General features: G+C 47.7%; 1 pseudogene; it reads right to left on the minus strand.

Moving 5' to 3' along the window:
* Positions 1-1861: 1861 nt before the first annotated feature.
* Positions 1862-9648, minus strand: LOC144676516 (beta-1,3-galactosyltransferase 5-like; annotated as a pseudogene).
* Positions 9649-10000: the final 352 nt, after the last annotated feature.

The following is a 10000-nucleotide window of genomic DNA, read 5'->3' on the forward strand; positions in this document are numbered from 1 at the left end:
GAAACAAACCGCGCTTCACTGAACCCACAATTCCCATTGAACCCTCAGATCCAACCAACACTTAGGCTTGAAATCATGCTATCACAGAACCCATGAATCCCGCTGCCACCTAGGAACCAAACTGCACTTCACTGAACCCACAATTCCCACTGAACTCCTAAGACCACTAACACTGAACCCACAAATCCCACTGAACCCCTCAATCCCACTAACACTGAACCGCTAAATCCCACTAACACTTTGTCCTCAAACCCAGTATCACTGAACCCACAATTCCCACGGAAACAGAAATCCTAAATCCCACTAATGCAGAACCCCTAAATCCCACTATCACCGAACCCTCCAAGTCCCACTAACATCAAATCCCTAAATCCCACTATCACTGAACCCCCAAATGCCACTAACATTGAACCCCAAAATTCCACTTACGCAGAATCCCTAAACCCCACTAATGCAGAATCCCTAGATCCCACTATCGCTGAACCCCCAAATCTCACTAACACAGAACCCCTAAATCTCACCATCACTGACCCCCTAAATCACACTAACACTGAACCCCCAAATCCCACTAACACAGAAACCCCTAGATCCCACTATCACTGAACTCCCCGATCTCACTAACACTTAGTCCTCTAACTGCCCTCTCACTAAACCCACAAACCAACTGTCACTGAACCTCAAACCAACTATCACTGAACCCACAAATCCCACTGACACTTAGGCCCCTAACATTTTGGCCTCAAACCCCTAACATTGAACCCCCATATCCCACTAATGTTGAACCCCCAAAACCCACTAACACGGAATCCTCAAATCCCACTAACACGGAACCCGCAAATCCCACTAACGTGGAACCCACAAATCCCACTATCACAGAACCCACAAATCCCACTAACTCTTAGGCCCCAAACTGCACTGTCACAGAATCCACAAATCCCACGAGCACTTAGGCCTCAAACCCCTATCACTGAACCCACAACTCCCACTAGCACTGAACCCCGATATCCAACTAACACGGAACCCCCAAATCCCACTAACACTTAGGCCCCAAAGCACACTTTCACTGAACCCACAAATCCCACTAACACCTCAATCCCACTAACACCTGAACCCACAAATCCCACTGACACTGAACCTCAAATCCAACTAAATCTTAGGCCTCCCAGCCCAACTATCACTGAACCCCCAAATTCAAATAAAACATAGGACCCACAACCCCACAATCACTGGACCCCCAAATCCCACTGAGAGGTAGTCCTCAAATTCCACTGTCGCCGAACCCTCAGATCCCACTGACACTTAGGCCTCAACCCCCACTACCACTGAACCCCCAAATCGCACTGACACTTGTGCCTGAAACCCCACTTTCACTGAACCCCAACCGACTATCACTGAACCCCCAAATCCCACTACCACTGAATCCACAAATCCCACTATCACTGAACCCCCAAACACATCGTAACCGTGTTTCTGTAATGGTGATTAGATCTAAATCATTTATCTGTATCTGTGCCACTAATTCATCTATCTTATTAGAGATGCTTCATGCATTCAGATAAAAATAAGTTTAATTTATTTTTATTCAACTAGTAGCAAAGTTGGATTTGTAAATAAATGCAAAACATATCTATATAAGTTCTGAGAAATGTTGAATATTGTGCACATTTTTAATGGAGGGAGGGGTGAAATAGCACCCTCTTGTGGCCATTTGTGTATGTACGTATGTATGTATATAAACAAACCAGATTACACAGTTTAGTTGGGTAATTGACTTCCATAAGGCATGCTGTTTCTGTTGCCCTGCAAAGATAACACGCTTATTTGAAGGTGTCAGTGAAAAGCCTCTTCAAGATGGCCCCCTTCACCCATCTCCAGGACAGGCCTCGTCTGCTGCATCCTCCAGTGCTTTCCAGTAGATCAGCAGCTCGTAGGGTGTCACCCTGTGAGAGGTGACGAGTTTACGGAAGCCGCAAACAGAAAACTTCACATTCCAATTGTGGAACTTCTGCTCCGAGTGGATTTCCACTGGTGTGATCTTCAACTCCGCCAAGCACAGCCCGACGTAAACATCCTCCAGTTTAAAGTGGGGGACCGTCCTGGAAATATTCCAGACTCGGTGGGCAACATCGGCCGAAAGCATGTACCCAGTGCCGGAGCAGAATGGTGGGTATGTTTCCTGAGGATATTCCTGTTCGCTGACGTACCATTTACTGGATTTCTCCCTGACAGGTCCAAAATTCCTCATGATGAAGCCGGTGAAGATATACATGTGATTCATTCCCAACAAGAGCTTGGTCAGGTGGTCGGTGTTGACAAACATGTCGGAATCGGTTTTCATCACGAAGGAGGTGGACAGACAGAATCGGCTCACCCATTCCAGGCCCATCAGCACCTTGGTGGTCAGGTTGTAATAAGTGTCGGTGAAATTTTTCTGGATGATGTCCTTGTGCAGTGAACTTTTTTCAGCAGCTGCTCCTGATGCTCTCGGCTGTACCCGAGCAGGAAGTAGCTCACCACCCTCTTGCCATGGGTTGTCCGCACTCGCCCCCAGGTCTGGCGAATGACCGAGCGAGCTTCCAACTGGTCTTGGGCACTGGTGACCAGAAGGACCAGGAATGGGGGACTGGTGTCACAGCTGCTGTTGGGCAGCATGAGGAAGGAATGGTCATTTAACTTTGCAGAATGCCAATGTTCAACACCGTATTGGCTTAAATATCTGATCAGAGGAAAGATTAACAAGGGGGCAACAACAACCATTTCCTTTTGAGAAATGATTTCAAACAAAAGTTTCTTTGAGAAAATATCTTCATGCTCGAAGCACCTGTAAAATAAAATAAACAAGTTGGGTTTGGTGGAATCCAGAAAATGCAAGAGGAATTATTTTTCAGATTAAGATTATTTGACTCGATTTGGGATACAAATACAAGAGGATGTCATTCAGCTCCTAGAGCCTGTTACACAGGAACAGGGGGAGGTTATTCAGCCCCTAGAACCTATTACACAGGAACAGGGGGAGGTTATTCAGCCCCTAGAGCCTGTTACAGGAACAGGGGGAGGTTATTCAGCCCCTAGAGCCTGTTACACAGGAACAGGAGAAGGTCAATCAGCCCCAAAAGCCTATTACACAGGAACAGGGGGAGGTTATTCAGCCCCTAGAGCCTGTTACACAGGAACAGGAGAAGGTCAATCAGCCCCAAAAGCCTATTACACAGGAAGAGGTTTTTCAGCCCCTTGGGTCTGTCACACAGTAACTGAGGAGGAATTGCAGCACTCAAAACATCTACAGGAATCTGGCACAGAACATCTAGTGACTGAGTTGCTTCAGTCTGACAAAAAGTTCAGTGAAAGGTAGGAACAAACAGAGAAAGAGCTGGGCATAAGACAGCATGAGCAGTTTTCACACAAGCACATACCTAAGAGACTCGTCACTCCCTGTGTACGGTGATAGGTATCAGGGTCACTGGTCCCTTTAACTGGTACCACCGGATTTGTCTGGGTCGAGGTGCGTTCGATGCTAACGCTGAATTAATGTATACACGACCAATCTTGTTAACAACTGCACATAAACCCGGAGTTCAATTCTTGCCTGTAATGAATCCCACAATCTCACTCTGCTCGGTGCCAGTAAACAAGAATGGGTGTGGTTGAAGTGCATTGTGAAAAATGCACCCGGTCCTTACTGTTAATGACTTCCCATCAATTATACAGATAACAAAGGTTCCTCCAGGTGATGTTTGTGTGATACAGGTGCCAATCTCACAAAGAATTTGTATCAAACAGCTGCTGCACTGACATAGCTCACCAACTGTGCTTTAAAATTTATTGGATAAAGAAGATATTTGTTGCAAACATATACAGTATATATGCTGAATGCAGGGACCCTTTTCAAACCATTGAAGAGCAGTGAGACACTCTCCCCATTGAAGAGCAGCGAGGCTCTCTCTCCATCGAAGAGCAGTGAGGCTCTCCCACCATCGAAGAGCAGCGAGGCTCTCTCTCTCTCCATCAAAGAGCAGCGCACTCTCTCTCTCCATTGAAGAGCAGTGCACTCTCTCTCTCTCTCCATTGAAGAGCAGTGAGACTCTCTCTCTATCGAAGACCAATGTGACTCTCCATCAAAGAGCAGCGAGACTCCCTCTCTCTCCATTGAAGAGCAATGAGACTCTCTCTATCGAAGAGCAGTGAGACACTCTCCATTGAAGAGGAGCAAGGCTCTCTCTCTATCAAAAAGCAGCGAGACACATCCTCCCTCAAAGAGCAGGAAGACTCTCTCTATCGATGAGCAGCAAGTCTCTATCTCCATCGAAGAGCAGAGAGTCATACTCTCTATTGGGGAGCAGCGAGACTCTCTCTCCATTGAAGAGCAGCGAGGCCCTCTCTCCAAGGAAGAGCAGCGATGCTCTCTCTCTCCATGGAGGATCAGCAAGTCTCTCTCCCTCCATCAAAGAGCAGCGAGAGCCTCACTCCATCAAAGAGCAGGGAGACTCTCTCTCTGTCAAAGAGCAATGGGACTCTATCGGAGAGCAGCGAAAATCTCTATTTCCCTCCATCGAAGAGCAGCGAGATTCTCCCTCTCCATCGAAGAGCAGCGAGACTCTCTCTATTGGGGAGCATCAAGACTCTCTCTCCATTAAAGAGCAGCGAGACCCTCTCTCCAAGGAAGAGCAGCAAGACTCTCTCTCTGCCAAAGAGCAGTGAGACTCTCTCTTTCCATGGAAGATCAGCAAGTCTCTCTCCCTCCATCGAAGAGCAGCGAGATTATCTGTCGAAGAGCAATGAGACTCTCTCTATCGGAGAGCAGCTTTCCCTCCATTGAAGAACAGCGAGATTCTCCCTCTCTATCGAAGAGACTCTCTGTCTGTCGAAGAGCAGTGAGACTCTCTATCTCCCATCATCGAAGAGCAGCGAGATTTTCCCTCTCCATCGATGAGAGGTAAGACTCTCTCTGTGTCGAAGATCAGTGAGACTCTCTATCTCCCATCATCGAAGAGCAGCAAGATTCTCCCTCTCCATTGAAGAGTACTGAAGCTCTCTATCTCTCTCTCCATTGCAGAGCTGTGAGACTCTCTCTCTCGCCATTGAAGAGCACTGAAGCTCTCTATCTCTCTCCATTGAAGAACAGCTAGACTCTCTCTATCGAAGAGCAGTGAGACTCTATCAAAAAGCAGTGAGACTCTCTCAATATTAAAGAGCAGTGAGACTCTCTCAATATCGAAGAGCAGTGAGACTCTCCCTCTCCATCAAAGAGCAGCGAGACTCTCTCCATCGAAGAGCAGCGAGACCCTCTCGATCAAAGAGTAACGAGACTCTCTCCAGTGAAAAGCAGCAAGACTCTCTCACTCTCTCCATCAAAGAGCAGCGAGACTCTCTCTCCTCATGAAAGAGCAGTGAGACTCCCTCTCCTTCGAAGAGCAGTGAGACTCTCTCTCTCTCTCTCCATCCAAGAGCAGCGAGGCTCTCTCTCCATCAAAGAGCAGTGAGACTCTCTATCGCAGAACAGCGAGACTCTCTCCCTCTATCGACGAGCAGCCAAACTCTCTTTCTATCGAAGAGCGGCAAAATACCCTCTCTCTATCAAAGAGCAGCCAGGCACTCTGTCCATCGCAGAGCTGTGAGACTCTGTCTCTCTCCATTGAAGAACAGCTAGACTCTATCGAAGAGCAGTGAGACTCTCTCAATATCAAAGAGCAGTGAGACTCTCTCAATATCAAAGAGCAGTGAGACTCTCTCAATATCAAAGAGCAGTGAGACTCTCTCAATATCAAAGAGCAGTGAGACTCTCTCAATATCGAAGAGCAGTGAGACTCTCCCTCTCCACCAAAGAGCAGCGAGACACTCTCCATCGAAGAGCAGCGAGACTCTCTCTCCGTCGAAGAGCAGCGAGACTCTCTCTGCATCGAAAAGCAGTGAGACACTCTCAATATCGAAGTACAGTGAGACTCTCTCCGTCGAGGAGCAGTGAGACACTCTCAATATCGAAGTGCAGTGAGACTCTCTCCGTCGAGGAGCAGTGAGACACTCTCGATATCGAAGTGCAGTGAGACTCTCTCTTTCCATCGAAAAGTAATGAGACATTCTTGCCTTCATAGCGCAGCGAGACTCTTTCTCTCTCCAGCACAGAGCAGTGAGACTTCCCATCAAAGAGCAGCGAGACTCTCTCTCTCTTTCCATCGAAGAGCAATGAGACTCTATCCCTCTGCATCGAAGAACAGCGAGGCTCTCTCTCCATCGGAGACCAACGAGACTTTCTCTCTATTGAAGAACAGTGAGACTCTCTCTCCCTCCATCGATGAGCAGCAAGACACTCTTCATCGGAGAGCAGCGAAGCTCTCTATTTATCGAAGAGCAGTGACACTCCCTCTTCATTGAAGAGCAGCAAGACTCTTTCTCTATCGAATCATGGTAGCCAGCAAATCAGTTGGAATTGCTTCACCTCCTGCTGCCTTATCTCTGGCGCTGCCAAGGATTTCCCCCTTGGCCCCATCCTATTTCTCAGCTGTGCATTGCCACTCAGTGCCAGTGGGATTTCGGGGTTCAGTGGGATTTGTGGGTTCAGTGAAATGTGGTTCGGGGCCTAAGTGTTAGTGGGAATTGTGGTTTCAGTGTTAGTTGGAGTTGTGGGTTCATTGTTATGGGATTGAGGCCCAAGTGTTAGCAGGATTTAGCGGTTCAGTGGAATTTGTGGGTTCAGTGTTAGTGGGATTTTGGGTTTCAGTGGGATTTGTGGGTTCAGTGAAGTGTGGTTTGCTTCCTAGGTGTTAGTGTGATTTGTGGGTTCAGTGTTAGTGGTATTTGGGGTTTCAGTAGGATTTGGGGCTTCAGTAGGATTTGGGGTTTCAGTGAATGTGTGGTTCGGTTCCAAGGTGTTAATGGGATTTGTGGGCTCAGTGTCAGTTGGATTGTGGGGTTCAGTGGGATTTGTGGGTTCAGTGAATGTGTGGTTGGGGGCCTAACTGTTAGTGGGATTTGTGGGTCCAGTGAAGTGCAGTTTGGGATTTAGGGGTCTGGTGGGATTTGTGGGTTCAGTGTTAGTGGGGTTTGGGGGTTCAGTGGTATTTGTGAGTTCAGTGCCAGTGGGATATGTGGGTTCAGTGTTAGTTGGATTGGGGATTCAATGTTAGTTGGATTTGGGGGTTCAGTGTTAGTTGGATCAGGGGTACAGTGTTAGTTGGATTTGGGGGTCCTGTGTTAGAGGTTTGAGGCCTAAGTGTTAGTGGGATTTACCAGTTCAGTGGTATTTGTGGGTTCAATGAAAGCGCGGTTTGGGGCCTAAGTGCGAGTAGAATTGGTGGGGTTAGTGTTAGTTGGATATGGGGGGTTCAGTGTTAGTGGGTTGAGGCCGAAGTGTTATTGGGATGTGTGGTCTCAGTGGAAGTGTGGTTTGGGGACTATGTGTTAGTGGTATTTGGGGGTTCAGTGTTAGTGGGATTTGTGGGTTCAGTGATAGTCAGGTTTGGGGGTTCAGAGAAGTGCGGTTTGGTTCCTAGGTGTTAGCGGGATTTATGGGTTCTGTGTTAGTGGCATTTGGGGGCTCAGTATTAGTTGGATGGAGGGGTTCAGTGTTAGTGGGATTTACGGGTTCAGTGGGATTTGTAGGCTCAGTGTTAGTGGGATTTGTGGGTTCTGTGAAAATACAATTTGTGGGGTCAGTGTTAGTTGTATTTGGGGGTTCAGTGTTAGTTGGATGGGAGGTTCAGTGTTAGTTGGATTTGGGGTTCAGTGTTAGTTGGATTTGGGGTTCAGTGTTAGTGGGATTTGTTGGGTCAGTGTTAGTTGGATGGGGTGTTCAGTGTTAGTTGGATTTGGGGGTTCGTTGTTAGATGGATTTGGGGTTTTGGTGTAAGTGGGATTTGGGGTTTTGGTGTTAGTTGGATTTGGAGTTCGGTGTTAGTTGGATTGGGGGTTCAATGTTAGATGGATTTGGGGTTTTGGTGTAAGTTGGATTTGGGGTTTTGGTGTTAGTTGGATTTGGGGGTTCGGTGTTAGTTGGATTTGGGGGTTCAGAGTTAGTTGGATTTGGGGGTTCAGGGTTAGTTGGATTTTGGGTTCAGTATTAGTTGGATTGTGGGTACAGTGTTAGTTGGATTTGGGGGTTCAGCGTTAGCGGTTTGAGGCCTAGGTGTTATCGGGATTTCGCAGTTCAGTGGGATTTGTGAGTTCAGTAGGATGTAATGTGTGGGTTCGGTGTTAGCGGGATTTAGGGGTTCGGTGGGATTTGTGGGTTCAGTTAAAGTGTGGTTCGGGGCCTAAGTGTTAGTGGGATTTGTGGGTTCTGTGAATGTGCGATTTGGGGCCTAAGTGTTAGTAGGATTTGTGGGGTCAGTATTAGTTGGATTTGGGGGTTCAGTTTTAGCAGGTTGAGGCCAAAGTGTTGGTGGTATTTGGGGATTCAGTGGGAGTGAGATTTGTGGGTTTGGTGTTCAAGGGATTTAGGAGTTCAGTGGGATTTGTGGGTTCAATGAAAGTGGTATTTGGGGGTTTATGTTAGCAGGATTTGTGGGTTTGGTGATCATGGTATTTGGGGAATTCAGTGTTAGTGGGATTTGTGGGTTCAGTGGGATTTGTGGGTTCAGTGAAAGTGCGGTTTGGGGCCTAAGTGGGATTTGTGGGCTCTGTGTTGTGGGGGTTGATTGTTCGGGGTTTCTCGACCTGCCTGCAGCTCCTGACATCCACCCTTGCAACGCCCCTTTACTAACATCCAGCTGGGATGGCTATCTCTCACGTCTTCCTATTCTTAATCTAAGCCTTAATAGGGGGAGTCGGTGCCATAGTGGCATTGTCCCTATCCTGGTATTCCAGAGACCCAGGGTAATGTTCTGGGGATCTGGGTTCAAATTCTCCCCGTAGCAAATTGAATTGAATTAAATAAAAGCCTGGAATTGAAGGTCTGAAATTCTAAAAACCCATCTGGTTCACTAATGCCCTTTAGCGAAGGAAATCTTCTGTCCTTACCTGGCCTGGGCCTATATGTGACTCCTGACCCTCTGAACAAGGGCAATTAGGGATGGGCAATAAATGCCAGCTTAGTCAGTGATGCCCATATCCCATGAATGAATAAGAAAAAGCTCATGGTAGCCAGCAAATCAGTTGGAATTGCTTCACCTCCTGCTGCCAGAGCCTTATCTCTGGCGCTGCCAAGGATTTCCCCTTGGCCCCATCCTATTCCTCAGCAGTGCGTTGCCCCTCAGTGACCCGATTCAAAGGCGACATGGGAGCTTTCAGCGTCACTTCTCCCAACCCCTGCGATGCTCCCTACCCCACATCCAGTTTTGGGAAAGACTGAGGCCGTTGTTCTCGATCCCCGATCCAATTCCATTTTGCCTTAAGCTACTGACCCCACCCATCGTTCTCCTTGTCCGCATTCTGAGATTCAGCCAGCCTCGCCACAACTGCAGATTCACATTTTCCAAATGTTAAATGTCATGGGGGGATCGGTGCATCTCCGACAAGGTCAGCCTTCATTGCCCTTCCCCATCTGCCCTTGAATCGAATGGCTTGCTAGCCTATTTCAGGGGGCAGTTAAGAGTCAACCACATTTGAGCCTGTGTTGTACATTCATGTCATGGGTAAGATGGCCTACTTCCAGCTTTTAACGGAACCTGAACTTACGCCTGTCTCGGCTGATCCGCTGCGGGAACCCTCATTCATGTTTTTGCCTCCTCTAGACTAAGTTATTCCAATGTGCTTCTTTCTCAGCTCCTACATTTTACACCAGTAAACAGGAGGCCATCCGAAACCCTTCTGCCCGTGTTGTAACGCACAGGTAGCCCAATTCCCCCCTCGCTCTGTTATGGGTGAGTGACATTGCCTCCCAGTCAAGCAACTCATTGATTGCATTTTCTCCCCCTTCCTTTGTTTACAAATCCCTCCATGGCCCTATCACTTTAATCTCCTTCAGCCGCACAGCGCTCCGGGATATCTGTGCTAATCCAATTCTGTCCTCATGTGCATCCCCAATTTTAATTGCTCCGACATTGGTCTTACTCTTGACTACCTTCCC

Source organism: Cetorhinus maximus, unplaced genomic scaffold, assembly GCF_964194155.1.
Source record: "Cetorhinus maximus unplaced genomic scaffold, sCetMax3.hap1.1 HAP1_SCAFFOLD_1658, whole genome shotgun sequence".
Classification (NCBI taxonomy): Eukaryota; Metazoa; Chordata; class Chondrichthyes; order Lamniformes; family Cetorhinidae; genus Cetorhinus; species Cetorhinus maximus.